At 57.6% G+C, this 16,054-nt stretch overlaps 1 protein-coding gene across 1 annotated transcript in view; it reads right to left on the bottom strand.

Annotated features, from left to right (window-relative positions):
* TLN1 (talin 1) overlaps window positions 1–10,167 on the bottom strand; it is a 157,888-nt gene extending 147,721 nt beyond the window's left edge. The window contains exon 1 of the mRNA XM_065405943.1: window positions 10,075–10,167. The gene's annotated coding sequence lies outside the window, so the exon portion shown is untranslated. The remainder of the gene's footprint in view (window positions 1–10,074) is intronic.
* Between the last annotated feature and the right edge of the window lie 5,887 nt (window positions 10,168–16,054).

Here is a 16,054-nt window from a genome sequence, read left to right on the forward strand (position 1 = left end):
GCTCCCCCGTCGACTCCGCCTGTGCCTCTTGCGGCGGCGGAGTACAGGAGTTGACGGGAGAGCGCTCGGGGGTTGATTGATCACGCCTAGACTAGACACGATAAATCGACCCCCGCTGGATTGATCGCTGCCCCTCGATCCGGCCGGTAGTATAGACATACCCTCAGAATCTGCTCTGCAAGCCTGGCAGCGGGCTGTGGGAGACAGAGCCCTGCGCACACACTGGGCCAGGAGTCAGGCCGGCCAGGGAAGAAGTGAGCGGGCATTTCCCCTACAGGCCATCACAATGAAGCTATTAGCAGCAGCAGGTGTCACTGTTAACACTCCCGGGGCTAATGGGGCACAGGTATTAGACACTCAGCATGCTAGGGATCCCTAGACGAGTCCCTCCCACTGACAGGCTTGGCTACCTACCTGCCTCTCTCCAAGCTCCACCCTCACTCAGCACTTGGCCAGCTGGGCCCAACAGAGTGTTTCAAAGCACACCTCCTCCTTAGCTTCAGGTGGCAAGGGGTGCATCCTGCTGAAGGGGACCTCCCACCCAGGACCCCACTCAGCCACTGGGGCAGCTGGAGAGGTGGCCTGCTGCGAAGGGGTGCCTTTGGCTCCGAGCAGATGCTGCCCAGAGGCAATGGCCTTACAAGGCCCATGCAGATGCATGGCAAAGCAGGAATGAAGCCCAGTGAGTGGCACCTGAAAGGGGAAGATGGAGTTCCCCAGGAGTTGGAGTCTTCCCTGCTCCCCCCACCAAAAAATGAAAGTATATCCTTAATGGCACTGGGAACAGGGGCAAAGGACCCACTCCCCCCCAACTCCCCCCAGTCCTCAGCCCAAGACACATTCTACAAGCCACAGCGCCGCCTGGCTCTATCTTTGACAAGACTCTTGCTGGGAGCAGCAGCCAGTTCAGTGCTGTTACTCTAGAGCAGGGATAGGCAACCTATGGCACGCGTGCGAGCTGATTTTCAGTGGCACTCACACTGCCTGGGTCCTGGCCACTGGTCTGGGGGGCTCTGCATTTTATTTTAATTTTAAACGAAGCTTCTTAAACATTTTAAAAACCTTATTTACTTTACATACAACAGTTTAGTTATATATTATAGACATAGAAAGACACCTTCTAAAAACATTAAAATTTATTAGTGGCACGCAAAACCTTAAATTAGAGTGAATAAATGAAGACTCGGCACACCCCTTCTGAAAGGTTGCCGACCCCTGCTCTAGAGCAATCTGTTTTCCCTCTGCTATTGAAATCCTTTCTGTTTCCTCTCTCACCCTTCCAGGTTCCTCCAGCCCCTTTTATCAGGAAACCAGCCGACTCACCAACATTAATGACTGAAAAAATGTCCCCTCCCCCTACTCCCTTCCCCAGCAAGGACAAGAAAGGGGGAGAGGAGACAAGGAGTAAACAATGACTGCTACCAAATATGGAATTAACAGGCAGGGATGAAGCCACAGTCCAAGCATTTAAACATCCTGCTGGGCAGATTTAAAGGGCCAAGGAAACAGCCTACGGGATAGGGAGCCAGGCCCCAGGGAGCTCATTGAGCAGCTGAGCGAGGCGCCATGGCAGGGGACAGAGGAGACTGCAGAGCGGAACTGGAAAGTCATGAGATGAATTACAGAAGGAACAGAGTCAAAAATTTCCTCTCACTAAGTGCCCCCCCCCCCAGACATCCCATGGCGGGGGGGTTCCTGGGCTCTCCATGGGGCACTCTGCTCCCCACACCCAGGCAGTGACAGCTTGTTCTTTAGAATGATGCCCCCCCCAACTGTCCATAAGTCGTTGAAAAAGGCCCATGGGAGCAGCCAGCACAGTCACACGCTGTGGGTGCAGGACAGCTCACAGCCTTTTCTCCTTGCGACTGCAGCCCAGGAACCAGCCCTGCATTTCCCCTTTTCTGGGTTACAGCTGTATTCTGTCCGGGGTGACACCAGCTCTGGCCAGAGCTCCCACTTCAGACCACAAGCGTGACAGACACACCCCAGCTGATGGGGGAGAACTGGAGTTATGTACCCTCTCCTCTGGGCACAGTCAGCCTTTTGTCCTGGGCTGTCAGAGCTCCAGCCAGCCCCACTGCCAGGCAGAGTCCTGCGGTGATCCCCCCTTGCACGCCGAGACCAGGGAAGGCCAGCATGGCTCCCGCTGTGGAAGTGAATCCCAGCCCCTCACTCTGCAGGGTAAGCGCTAACACCAGCACTGAGAGCCAGACTCTGCCTCCTGGGCTCAGAAGGGCAGGAATCCAGCAAGTTTGGATCTTCACAGCCAGCAATCCTGTCCCGTGGCTAGGGAAAGGGGAGGGAAGTTCTAATGTCCCCTCCTCCCCCCAGCTCCCTGGTGCCAGCTCCAAAGCAGAGGGGTGGGGGGGAGAAGACTGGCACTCAGGCAGCAGAGCCAGGACACTGGAGGAGAGCCCAGAAATTGGGGTCCTACTCCGGCCTCTGCTACGGACTCCCGGTGTGACCTTGGGCCAGTCACATAAGCCAGCCACGGGGCTAGTACCTCACACACAGGAGAAGACAACTCTGTTGGTGCTAGCGAGATACCCACAAACAACGGCGAGGGGACTGCAGAGTACCCAGATCATTTACAGCGCTTAGATCATATTCCAAAATGACCTGCTTCTGGCACCCTCCCCCCCCGCAGCCACCTTCCCTCAGGCCCCCAGCCCTCCAAAGGCCCAAACGGAAACGCTGCCAGGCTGGGAAGGGGGCACTGACAGTGCTAGCTATAAATAACCCCCGAGGCGCCAGTGCACCATGCACAGGACAGGAGCCGCGCCTCCTGCGGAGCTGGGCAGCTCTAATTTAGTTGGGGATTGGTCCTGCTTTGAGCAGGGGGTTGGACGAGATGACCTCCTGAGGCGTCTTCCACCCCTAATCTTCTATGAATTGGCTCCAAACAGCAGTGTGTGTCAGACCCCAAGAAAAGCAAACACCAAGAGCAGCCTGAGCCCCGAAGGGATGTCCCATTAGAGCAGCCCTACAGGCAAGACAAGACCCTGCCCACCGGAGCCCCACCTCCCAGCTTCTCCTTGCTCTTTTCATCAGGACAGCTCCCCTTATTGGGGAATGGGGGATCAAAGCCACACCAGACAACTGGCTGGGTATTTATAACAGCTGCCATCCCCATCTGGGACCAAGCACAACATAGACCTTTCTGCATCCTGCTTCCCCAAGATGGCATTTCTGAGCCAGAGGTGGGAGTCCAGGCTCTCCCTGCCTGCGGCCCATGTGTGAGACCCCAGCCTCGCCAGGATCAGAGCACCTAGGTGGTCTCCAACCCCAGGGTGAGACTCTTCGCTTCCCACCACCACCTGAGGCTGCATCCATCCACGCGACGGGACCTGCCACGCAGGTTTAGACCTATGGCCAGCCTAGCACCAAGAGGGGTGGGGGGCTTCCGACATGCAGCTGTGTGCTACCAAAGAGGGATGCTACTTCCTCCTGACCCTGGGTTAAGCCAGCCTGCGCACCCAAGCCGGATGGAAGTCAGAGCTGCTCTCACGCTGTATCCTGCTGAGTGCCCACACAGATGCGGCTATTGTTCTTTATGGAAATTAACCCTTCCTATCCCAGACAGACCTGCTGCCACTGCCATCCCTGGATTTCACACTTGTGACTCTGAACTCATGGCACCAGCAAGATACCTGACCACCCTGGGAAGGCCCTTAGCCCAACGATGGGCCCTCTCCTCTTCTCTAGCAGCCGCTAAGGCTTCCCCAGTAACAGTGGGAATTTCTTCAGGTTTGAGCCATCAGCCTCCCTCCTCCCCACTCTTCTGGTTCCTGCTGCGTTTCCAGGAGGGAATGGGCACCAGCACTAACATGGGATCTCTCATGGGCCCACAGGTGCTGACTGTATGGGCTTGTGTGTCAATGTGTAGCCAAGATGGGACTATCTAGAGAGCTCTGGACCCCCAGCATGCCAGAAGCAGGGGCAGGCTGCTCTCCTGGACTGTCCTGCAGAGGAAGGATAATAGCTTCCCCCAAGACTTTACAGGAGGGGAAGCAGCTGTCGAACATGCTCAGTGCAGCCCTCAGTCTCACAGGAGCGAGCAGGGCCTTTGTTTTGATCCCACAGCAGGGTAGATGTGAACTTCAGAGAGTCCCTTGGAGGGGACACTGAGGTTAACAGGGATGGGAGTCCCTTCATTCCCAGCCCCTGTTTTGGCAGCTCATCTGTTAGGCTGAACCCCCTCCAAAACTAGGATCTCCATCCCCAAAGTGCAATTTTCAAAGTGCACGTGGAACCCAGTTTCCACCTGAATATCTGGATATTTGTCCAAGGGGCTGAGTGGCTATTTGGAAAACGCACCAGGAGGAGCAGGCATCCTGGAGTCCTGGCACAAGGGCCAAAGGTGCTTCTCCTGCTGGGGCTAGGAAGCTCTAGAGGTGCTTGGTGCCGTGACAAGCTATAGCGATGGGCAGTGTTGGAAGCTCATCCTTCCCTCATCTCCATCACATCCAGGATCACTCTGCAAACCAGCTGAACACAGAGCCTGCCTGGAAGATGCAAATAGTGATGCACCAAATCTCATCAGCTGGAAATTAAACTAATTGCATGCATCCTCTCTGAACACGTGATCACTAAATTCAATTCAAATAGTGTACACTCTGGTGTGGCATGCTCCATCACAAACTCTCATGATGCTGACCACGACTAACCAGTCAGCATAGTCACGATGAAGTCCTGAACTATGGATTGCCTACACTGCGATGGGAGGTGTGACCGCAGCATGTGTAGACACACCCAAACTGGCTTGAAGCTAGCTACCCTGAATACTAACAGCAGTGAAGTTCAGCGCAGGCTGCGCAAGTCCGCCCGTGACCCTGGGTATTTACTCCAGTGGCTAGCCCACCCCGAAGTCCATGCTGCCAGTTTTGCTGGTATTGGTACTTGTGATACCTTGATCACAGCTAGCTCAGGTATGCCTACATGTGCAGTGTAGGCATTTCCGAAGTGACAACGCTGAACATGTCTTGCCCTGGATAGCAGTCAGCTCACTCGATTTCACAGGTATGCTGTGATGCAGAGAGCCCCTCTCCCACTTCTGCACTAGCCCTGGTGCTAGGAATAGTGGGCATGCCCGCGTACACCAGCCACCAGTGTTTATCACCACACTGCCTGATGCTACTTGGATTGGTAAAAACGCCTGTTGTTCCCATTAGCACTTGCACTCCCACCAGTGGCACTGTAACCCTGCTAGCTTCCCCATAACTGCCAGTGCAGACAACGGCTAAGGATGCCTGAAATAGCACAGTGGGCCCCTGCAGGACCAGCCTTATAGAGTGCCCTGAGGGAGCTGGGGGGGCAGATTGTGCCTACGTGTGACAGCAGTTCTGCTCCTAAGGAAAGTGCAGCTCTGGAGACTTTGAGCAGGGTGATAGCAGCAGCTGGCTGAACTGACCACATCCGTGTACAACAAAGAAGAGCAAATGTTTGCAAGTTTGCCTCTGCTATTCCAGCCAGCATCTTCCTGGGTAGGAGCCGGTTAGTGACAGATTGACATGTCTGCCCTGGCCCTCCCATGTGGAAATAACATCCACCACTCTGGCAACCTCAGGCCCTTCCTTTGAGATGCACGTCACCCAGCCCCAGGGCCCGGAGTCTGTCATTCAGAGTAACTGTAACAAGCTAGAGACCCTGTCAAATCCTGTGCAGCAAATCAAGGCTATAAGGGCACATTTGGGAGGCGTAATTGGCTCCTCAGCTTGGGGCATCCACCACCTTCCTTTCAGGGAGACTCCCACGGTTAAGTTTTAATGTCTCAATTCATCACCAAACCCTCTCACCCCACCCACCTCCATCGAAACAGCAGCGTGTAGAGGTGATGCTGTCCCTCAGGGGCTCTGTACAACAGGGACCCCGCAGTCTCTCCAGGGCAGTCTGGGTCCCTCCCTGCTGCTCTTTCTGCAGAGATAAGTTTCCCTACCTCACCACTGAGAAAGCAGCTCCAGGGGCCGGGGACATCCCCAGGTAGTCACCAGCTGATGCAGCCAAGCAAGCTGCCTTCAGCAAAGAAACTCTGTATCTCTCAGAAGCGTACTGCTGCCAAGAGAGGGTGTGGAGTCCCCATGGCGGGAGAAATCGGTGCCCGAGAGGAGACACTTGCCAGCAGGGATGGATTCAGGACAAACTCACTCCAGCACTAAAGCCCCGTTGGAAGTGGGTGCCCCATTGAAGCTCCCACCCTGCAATCCCTGGCAGGAAGTGATGACAGTGCTCACAAAGATACAGGTTCGTTAGCTCAGTGACCCAATTTAGCCATGCCAGCAGCAGGTCAGGCATGCCACAGGCGGGGTGAAACATGACAGGCCATCCAGCCGGTCACCAGGATATTCGTGCAGGCGAGAGATTTCCTGGGAGGTGTGGAGTAAACCCCACTGGTTTTACAGCTCAGCATCTGGAATGTGCCCAGGAAGCCTTATCCAGTGCAGAGCTGTGAACTCAGGAGGAGGGAGCGAGGAACCTGGAGGAAGAGTCACAGGGCGCGAGAATTACTAAAGATGGAAAGTGCCTAGCTCACCACGGCTGCCTGGCCCTGCTGCCCAATTAGATCATTCGTGCACATCCATTAATCACATCTTTAGCCAGAAACAGTTACATCGCTCAAGTGCTCAGAACAACGACCAGCTGGGGCTGAGTCCAGGGATGGAGAGGCAGAGCCCACTACCACCTTCGGAACCATGTTCCCACACCACTTCTCCCTACTCTACACCCCCTCCCAGGAAAAAAACCACTGCTCCCTCCCTGAGTACTCAAGGGTCATTCAGAAATGACGCCCCCTCACAAGAGAAGGTGCAGAGTCAGAGGGCAAAGCGACCCAGGCACTGTTTCTGAGATTGGCCCAGCTGAACCGGGCAATGCCCCTCCCCACAGCATGCATACACCCCCCACCCACACATGCTGGAGACCATCAGCTACCCACATACACACACCATTAGAACGGACCTGAAGTACCACACACCCAGGCCTCACCCCAGAGAGCTGCAGCAGCTTCAATTCAGCCAGCAGGGGAACCAAGACAGAAGGGCAACCCAATGTTTCCATCCAACGGATTAAAGCTGGGTCAGGACGCAGATACACACACGGCATCCAGTAACCAGTTCTCAGCTGAACGCCACAGAGAAACAGGGGACAGAGTCATCTCACCCACGTGCAATGGGCATTAATGTTAACAGACATTCCTTGAGGCACAGTGCCCCGCCACAACCTGCCCACACACTTTCCTACTGCCTGCAGCTCTGGGAAGGGTTCTGCACTTTGCATGCCAAAGTTAGTACAAGTTTCCCCAGAACTCCGCTTCCATTCCCCACCCCCCCCCCCCAAAGGAGCCTCCCATAAGCATCCACACTGTGCATGCCAACGCAAGCTGCAGGACTCCCTCTGAGGACAGCTATCACCTCCCAGGCCATTTCAGCTGCCCTATCCCCTCCCCTTCTGGCACTCTGCAGCAGACAAACCTGTTCCACAAAACCCTGCCCTACAGGCATGGAATCAGCAGCATGAGGGAGACAGAAGCTCCAGGCGACACTTCCAGTGGAGCTGCCTTCACAAGCCAGTACAGGGAGGAGAGGGTAACTTCTGCTGCCCCCTGGACTGTGCTCCCAGAAGAGGGATGGGGGGGGGGTTGGGGAGCGGGATGTCACTGAGCTTTAGCCCGAGCTGCAGACAGATGAATGAGGCAGCCTCTGTGTTGCATTTCCTGGCAGGAGGCAGCAAGCCCCACCCCACCCAGCACACACAGCCAGAGTCCAGCTCCTCATAGCCCCATCTCCTCCAGACTGAGTAACAGTGAGCAGAGCCTGACTCAGCCCAGCGGAGCAGGAAGCAGACAGGGAGGGGGAATAAACCCCAATCCGCCTCCTACAGCCCAGGGGAAGCCTTGGCCTTTCCCTGGACAGCAGATTCAGCAGTCTGGTGGGCCCCCCAGGAGCATGGCCCCTGCGAGAACCTGACACAGAAGGGACGCTGTCTGACAGGGCTTTGGAGCTGTGCTCCGGCTCCGCTCCAGCTGCAGCTCCACTGCTCCGCGCTTCAGCTCCACGCCAAAGCCCTAGCACGACATACCCAACACTGCCACTACTGCAGCCAGAGAGAGGGGGACAGGGACAGGCTGCACAACTAAGGGAAGCCAGCAACAAAGCCAGTGCAGAGGGTTAACAGATCCATGGAGAGACGGATAAGGAGCGGTGTAGGAGCACAACCCCTTGCCCCAGGTGCAGCTAGTCCTAGCACATGTTACAGCTGGACTCTAACTGGAAGCATCTTTCAGATTCATCTCTGGCTAGAAGGGGACTGATCAACTCAAAGCTCCCCTCCTCCTCACCACCAGCTCCTGGCAGAAAGGAGCTGTACCACCACCACCCCGGCCAACTGGCTGCTCCAAGGGGACATCCCCACTACTCCCCCAGCCTCCTTTTCTGGGTTCCCCCTCACTGCAGATACCACTGGTCGGGGAAGCTTGAGTGGCACAGCCAGAGCTATCAGTCTTACCCCCCAGCTGACCCCCGTCCATGGGAACCCAAAGAGCAGCCCTGAAACTGCCCTGGGCTTTGTTAATCTCACTCTGAGGTTGCTTGGGGAACTACCAGGCCTTGGCTACACTCGGGAATTCAGAGCGCTGCTCTCGCAGCACTGTATGTACTCCACCTCTCCGAGGGGAGTAGCTTGCAGCGCTGCAGGCTCTGATTACACTGGCGCTTTACAGCGCTGCACTGGCTGCGCTCGGGGGGGGGGCATTTTCACACCCCTGAGTGCAGCAAGTTGCAGCGCTGTACAGCGCCAGTGTAGCCAAGGCCATGGAGGCCCAAGAGCTGCCTGTCTGCAGTCTCAGGCACCCAAGTGCATTCGGAGAAGGGCTAGAATCTGAGGGGGGGGGGGGCGGGGGTGCAAATGAAAGCTCAGATTCTGCAGAAACTGAAGAGGCTTGAGACCTCGACCTTCGCAAGTTTCCTACTAACCACTACATCCTGCAGCAAGGCCTGTTAATGCAAATGTTACTGTAATTAACAGATGGCAAGAGAACTGGACTCAGTCTGAGCAACTGAGCAGAGCCAGACAGAGCCATCACTGAGTAAGGGCTGGGTTGGAAAGCAGAGAAACTTCACTCTACAGCCAACGTGCAGCTGACTGCCACCCCCATGCTGCTGCCTGCTCATCCCACAGGGAGAAAGAAGCAAACTATGGTTGAGAAGCTAAAACAGGAAGCAACAGTGCGTACACCAGGCGGCAGAGTGCTGGGGAGGAGGCGGTATAGGAGGCCAGCCCCACACTGGGGCCAGAGGCCCCTTTGCTCAGTGTCCATACAACTGTCAGAGAATTTCTGGGGCGGTCCGGAAGCAGAAGTGACAGGCAGGGAGGATGGTATCTGCTGAAGGCATTTGTCCCGCTGTGCTGTGTCAGTAAAATGAGCCAATCCCAGCCGCCAGGCTGTTAAATTCGTTAGTGACACAGCCTGGCAGACAGGTAGTCTAGGAGCTGCAACAGCAGGGAAAAGCAGCTTGGGGGTCAGATGCGGGGTACTTTGCCTTCTCCCACACCAGCTCCCATCCCCTCAGCCTGCAAGTCACGGAGTCCGTTGGTCTGTCTCAGCTGCCTGCCAAGCTCAGGGCTTGCACAGCCACTGATTTATCATCACCCTGCAACGTGCGTCTCCTGCGCTCTGCAAACCTCACGTCAGACACACACACCACCCGAGCCTGGCCTCCCCTCCCCACCCACCCACCCACCCATGCCTGGCCTCCCCCTGCCCACCCGAGCCTGGCCTCCCCTCCCCACCCCACCCACCCATGCCTCCCCTCCGAGCCCGGCCTCCCTCCCCTCCCCTCCGAGCCCGGCCTCCCTCCTCTCCCACCCACCCATGCCTGGCCTGGCCTCCCCTCCCCTCCGAGCCCGGCCTCCCCTCCCACCCACCCACCCGAGCCTGGCCTCCCCTCCCCACCCACCCATGCCTGGCCTGGCCTGGCCTCCCCTCCCCACCCCACCATGCCTGGCCTCCCATCCATCCACCCACCCATGCCTGGCCTCCCCTCCCCTCCGAGCCCCGCGCCGTGACCCCGCCGGGCCTACCTGGGGCGCAGCCGGGTCCCGCTGCGGCGCTGCTCCGGACGCGACTCGCGGGGAGGGAAAGACGGAGCGACGCCCCCCGCCCTTAGGGAGACGCTCTGTGCTGACGCTCTGTGGTAGCGCCGCGCCTGCGCACTCGCACCGCCACGTCCCACCCCAGAGTGTAGCCAGCCCGGCGCCATCTTGGTTGTGGGCAAGGGCCCGCCCCGCGGGAATGGGGCCAGGCGGCGCCACAGACCCGCCCTCCGGGAGGCGACGGGGTCCTAGCGCCGGGCCTGCGCTGGGGATGGGCAGGGCCCTGCAGGGAGGAGCCGCTGCGCCCCCATTGGTTTTGTCCCAATGACCCCCAAGAGACCCCGCCCGGCCCAGCCCCACCTAGCTCACCCCACCCCACCCCACCCTGCCCCACCTCGCACAGCCTGTCCCCGCCCTGCCCCACCCAGCTCACCCCACCCCGCCCTGCCCCACACCATCCTGCCCCACCTCGCACAGCCTGTCCCCGCCCAGCCCCACCCAGCTCACCCCACCCTGCCCCACCCCATCCTGCCCCACCTCGCACAGCCTGTCCCCGCCCTGCCCCACCCAGCTCACCCCACCCCGCCCTGCCCCACACCATCCTGCCCCACCTCGCACAGCCTGTCCCCGCCCTGCCCCACCCAGCTCATTCTGCCCCACCCACCCCTTCTCGCCCCACCCAGCTCATCCTGCCCCGTCCTGCCCCCGCCCCACCCAGCTCATCCTACCCTGCCCCACCCACCCCTTCTCGCCCCACCCAGCTCATCCTGCCCCGTCCTGCCCCCGCCCCACCCAGCTCATCCTACCCTGCCCCACCCAGCTCATCCTGCCCCACCCACTCCTTCTCGCCCCACCCAGCTCATCCTGCCCCGTCCTGCCCCCGCCACACCCAGCTCATCCTACCCTGCCCCACCCACCCCTTCTCGCCCCACCCAGCTCATCCTACCCCACCCACCCCTTCTCGCCCCACCCAGCTCATCCTGCCCCACCCACCCCACCCTGCACAGCCTGCCCCTGTTCTGCCTCGCCCCACCCAGGCCTACCCTTCCCACCAAGCACATCCTGCCCTGCCCCACCCAGTACAGCCACCCCTGACCCATCCTGCCCTCCCCTCCCAGCACGGCCAGCCACCGCCGCACCTCATCCTGCCAGCACAGCCAGTCCCGCCCCAATGCGTCCTGCCCTGCACCACCCAGCATGGCTACTCCCACCTCGTCCTGCCCAGCATGACCAGCTCCTGGCCCACTTCGTCCTGCCCCCCCTCTCAGCACGGCCAGCCCCTGCCCTGCTTTAGACTCATAGACTTTAAGGTCAGAAGGGACCATCATGATCATCTAGTCTGACCTTCTGCACGTCGGATGCCACAGAACCTCACCCACCCACTGCTGAAATAGACCCCTAAGCTCTGGCTGAGTTACTGAAGTCTTCAAATCATGGTTTAAAGACTTGAAGTTACTGAGAATTCACCATTTACTCTGGTTCAAACCAGCAAGTGACCCGTGCCCCAGACTGCAGAGGAAGGTGAAAAATCCCCAGGGTCTCTACCAATCTGACCTGGGAGAAAATTCCTTTCTGACCACAAATATGATGATCAGTTAGATCCTGAGCCTATGGGCAAGACCCACCAGAAGGTACATGGGAAAGAATTCTCTGTAGTAACTGAGAGCCCTCCCTATCTAGTGCCTTGTCCTGTCCCATCCCACCCAGCACAGCCAGCCCCTGTCCTGCCTTGCCTAGCCCCCACCCAGCCAGCCCCTGCCACGCTTCATCCTGCCCGTCCGAGGCAGCCTCTACCCTGCCCCACACAGCATAGCCAGCCCCTGCCCCGCCTTGTCCTGCTCTGCCCAGTAAGGCCAGCCCCTGATTTCTGGTAGGAGAAGCAGAAAAAAATACACTATATACGTATAGCAGTGGCTATTAGAGAAGGGAAGTACAGGAAAATAAGATCTACAGCTGTACCGGAGAGCGAGTATCAAGGGAAAAAACGGAAAGGAAATATGATTGGCGAAAAAGGGAAGTGATCAAAAAGCTGTGTTAGAGGAAAGCAGATCCTGAGAATAGTAAGCGAGAAGCCCACCCAAGTACATGAAGGGAGAGAACGACTGTTTGAACGTCTATTGACGGAACACAGTTCCAAGGTGACTAATGGACAAACCCCACTGTGGGGAAAGGATAGCTCAGTGGTTTGAGCATTGGCCTGCTAAACCCAGGATTGTGAGTTTAATCCTTGAGGGGGCTATTTAGGGATCTGGGGCAAAAATCTGTCTGGGGATTGGTCCTGCCCTGAGCAGGAGGTTGGACTAGATACCTCCTGAGGTCCCTTCCAATGCTGATACACTAGGTACAGCCCAGGAACAGCAAATCAAAGGATCACTTCCAGCAGGAGAGAAGCAAAGAACAGGACAAGAGTGGAGCTGGACTTACTGACAAGGAGAAGACAAGCTGATTCTTCTCTGAAGTGATCTAGTATATTGCAGATTAATCTTTTGTTCTTGTTAATAACAACGCATTTGGTGCTAACTGCACGCTCCCAAAGCTTAGTGAGTTGGTAACCTCTAGTTTATTAGTATCAGTTGTGAGTCTTTGGTAATGTTCTGTATTATTTATGCTCCTGGGGTTCGCCCTTATAAAGATCTAAACATTTAAAATGACCCCTTTTGTCTTGGTTACCCTCTGCCTCTGCTCACAGCTAGCCGAGCCTCGCCGGGTCACCACACTATCACTGTGCCAGCCTGCCCAGCCAGCTCCCATCACTCCCCATGGGCTGCCCCACAATGTCCCAGCCCCAGCCCAAGAGTTCCCAGCCGTCCCACATTTGCTGGGCTCAGCCCCAGGCCCTATCTCCACCCTGCCTGGGCCGGCTTCTCATCACCCTGTCTCCCGTCTGAGCAGTCAACACGGCACAGTGCAGCTGCCCATGGAGCTTCACTAGTGGGCCTGCAACCTGCTCCCTCTCAGGCCTGGCCTCCTCAAACTCCCTCCTTTGTCGGCTCCTCCCCTTTCCAGGGAGGTAGGAATTGCCTTCTGCACCAGACCAGGGGGCCATATAGCCCAGTGTCTGATCTCCGACAGTGGCCAGTCCTAGGCAAGGAGTAAGAACCCTACAGCACCGGACTAACTCACCCACAGAGGAAGTTTTCTCCTCACTCATCACTTAGGTGACTCCACTCTGAAGCAAGGGTTATTAGCTTTTATTGTGTTTACCTGATTAAGATCAATGCTGAATATTGTTTGCTATCCATATAAATATCTTCACTGAATGCTGCTAAGCTCTTGGCCTTGGTGACGCTGTCTAGCAGAGTTCCACAGGAAAAAGTGTTTCCTCCTATCAGCTTCATGTGTGCAGCTTTTCAGTTCCTTGGGAAGTCCCCTTCTCCCCATCAAACGATCAATGTGAACAGCAGTGCCAGATCCCCCTTGTCCCCATGAGACCAGCAGAGTGAACGGCAGTGCCTGATCCCCCTTGTCCTTCTGATACGAGCAGAGTGAACGGCAGTTCCGGATCCCCCTTGTCCCCATGAGACCAGCAGGGTGAATGGCAGTGCACGATCACCCTTGTCCCCATGAGACCAGCAGGGTGCACGGCAGTGCCCGATCGCCCTTGTCCCCGTGCTATGAGCTAGGTGTATGATAGTGCCCAATCTCCCTCCTCTTTCCTTCATTGCTCTGCATCTCTCCATTGTGTCCCTTCGTCATGTCAGAGATTCACAGACCGCAAGTCCAGAAGGACCATTGTGATCCTCTAGTCTGACCCCTGTACAGGACAGGACCTAGGACTAGTCTGACCCCCTGTATAGCACAGGCCTGGGAACTGCCCCAAAGTAATTCCTGGAGCAGATCCCAACTTGATTTGAAGCTGTCTGTGATGGAGAATCCCCCACGGCCCTTGGTAAATTGTCAAACAGTTAATTCCCCTCACTGTCAAGCATTTACACCTTCCTTCCTCTCCATGGGTAACAATGCCGTTCGATGATACTTCATGGGCCCTGGGTCCGTCTGTCACCACTGCCCGGTCCAGAGGGGCTGGCGGCTCCGCAGCGCGGGGGGACGTCTGTGACAACATGGATTCCCCTGCTCCCTCTGCCCCGCATGGGGGTGTCCTTGAGCCCCCTCCACCATCGGCACCTCTGGCCCTGCTGGGGAGACTGGGGTGGGGACTGAGACCTCTGCTCAAGCATCACAGCCTGGGTTGCGCCCCTGACCGATTCATAGATTCATAGATTCTAGGACTGGAAGGGACCTCGAGAGGTCATCGAGTCCAGTCCCCTGCCCGCATGGCAGGACCAAATACTGTCTAGACTATCCCTGATAGACATTTATCTAACCTACTCTTAAATATCTCCAGAGATGGAGATTCCACAACCTCCCTAGGCAATTTATTCCAGTCTTTAACCACCCTGACAGTTAGGAACTTTTTCCTAATGTCCAACCTAGACCTCCCTTGCTGCAGTTTAAGCCCATTGCTTCTTGTTCTATCCTTAGAGACTAAGGTGAACAAGTTTTCTCCCTCCTCCTTATGACACCCTTTTAGATACCTGAAAACTGCTATCATGTCCCGTCTCAGTCTTCACTTTTCCAAACTAAACAAACCCAATTCTTTCAGCCTTCCTTCATAGGTCACGTTCTCAAGACCTTTAATCATTCTTGTTGCTCTTCTCTGGACCCACTCCAATTTCTCCACATCTTTCTTGAAATGCGGTGCCCAGAACTGGACACAATACTCCAGTTGAGGCCTAACCAGCACAGAGTGATGGGCCAAGCCCCTCTACCACCCCCATCACTCAAACCCCTCGGCCCTGCCCCCTCCTGCACCTCTCGTAACTCACACCCCTCAGCCCCTCCCCCACCACTGCACCCATCACTCACACCCCTCGGCCCTGCCCCCTCCTGCACCTCTGTCACTCCCACCCCTCAACCCCTCCCGCTCCTGCACCCATCACTCACACCCCTCGGCCCTGCCTCCTCCTGCACCTCTGTCACTCACACCCCTTGGCCCCTCCCCCACCACTGCACCCATCACTCACACCCCTCGGCCCCTCCCCCTCCTGCACCTCTGTCACTCACACTCCTCGGCCCCGCCCCCTCCTGCACCTCTGTCACTCACACTCCTCGGCCCTGGCCCCTCCTGCACCTCTCGTTACTCACACCCCTCAGCCCCTCCCCCACCACTGCACCCATCACTCACACCCCTCGGCCCTGCCCCCTCCTGCACCTCTGTCACTCCCACCCCTCAACCCCTCCCCCTCCTGCACCCATCACTCACACCCCTCGGCCCCGCCCCCTCCTGCACCTCTGTCACTTACACTCCTCGGCCCTGGCCCCTCCTGCACCTCTCGTAACTCACACCCCTCAGCCCCTCCCCCAGCACTGCACCCATCACTCACACCCCTCGGCCCTGCCCCCTCCTGCACCTCTGTCACTCCCACCCCTCAACCCCTCCCCCTCCTGCACCCATCACTCACACCCCTCGGCCCTGCCCCCTCCTGCACCTCTGTCACTCACACCCCTCGCCCCGCCCCCTCCTGCACCTCTGTCACTCATACCCCTCGCCCTGCCCCCTCCTGAACCTCTGTCACTCACTCCCCTTGGCCCCTCCCCCACCACTGCACCCATCACTCACACCCCTCGGCCCTGGCCCCTTCTGAACCTGTCACTCACACCCCTCGGCCCTGCCCCCTTCTGAACCTCTGTCACTCACACCCCTCAGCCCTGCCCCCTCCTGCACCTCTGTCACTCCCAGCCCTCAACCCCTCCCCCTCCTGCACCCATCACTCACACCCCTCGGCCCCGCCCCCTCCTGCACCTCTGTCACTCACACCCCTCAACCCCTCCCCCACCACTGCACCCATCACTCACACCCCTCGGCCCTGCCCCCTCCTGAACCTCTGTCACTCACACCCCTTGGCCCCTCCCCCACCACTGCACCCATCACTCACACCCCTCGGCCCTGGCCCCTCCTGCACCTCTG

Source organism: Emys orbicularis, chromosome 6 (genome assembly GCF_028017835.1).
Source record: "Emys orbicularis isolate rEmyOrb1 chromosome 6, rEmyOrb1.hap1, whole genome shotgun sequence".
Taxonomy (NCBI): domain Eukaryota; kingdom Metazoa; phylum Chordata; order Testudines; family Emydidae; genus Emys; species Emys orbicularis.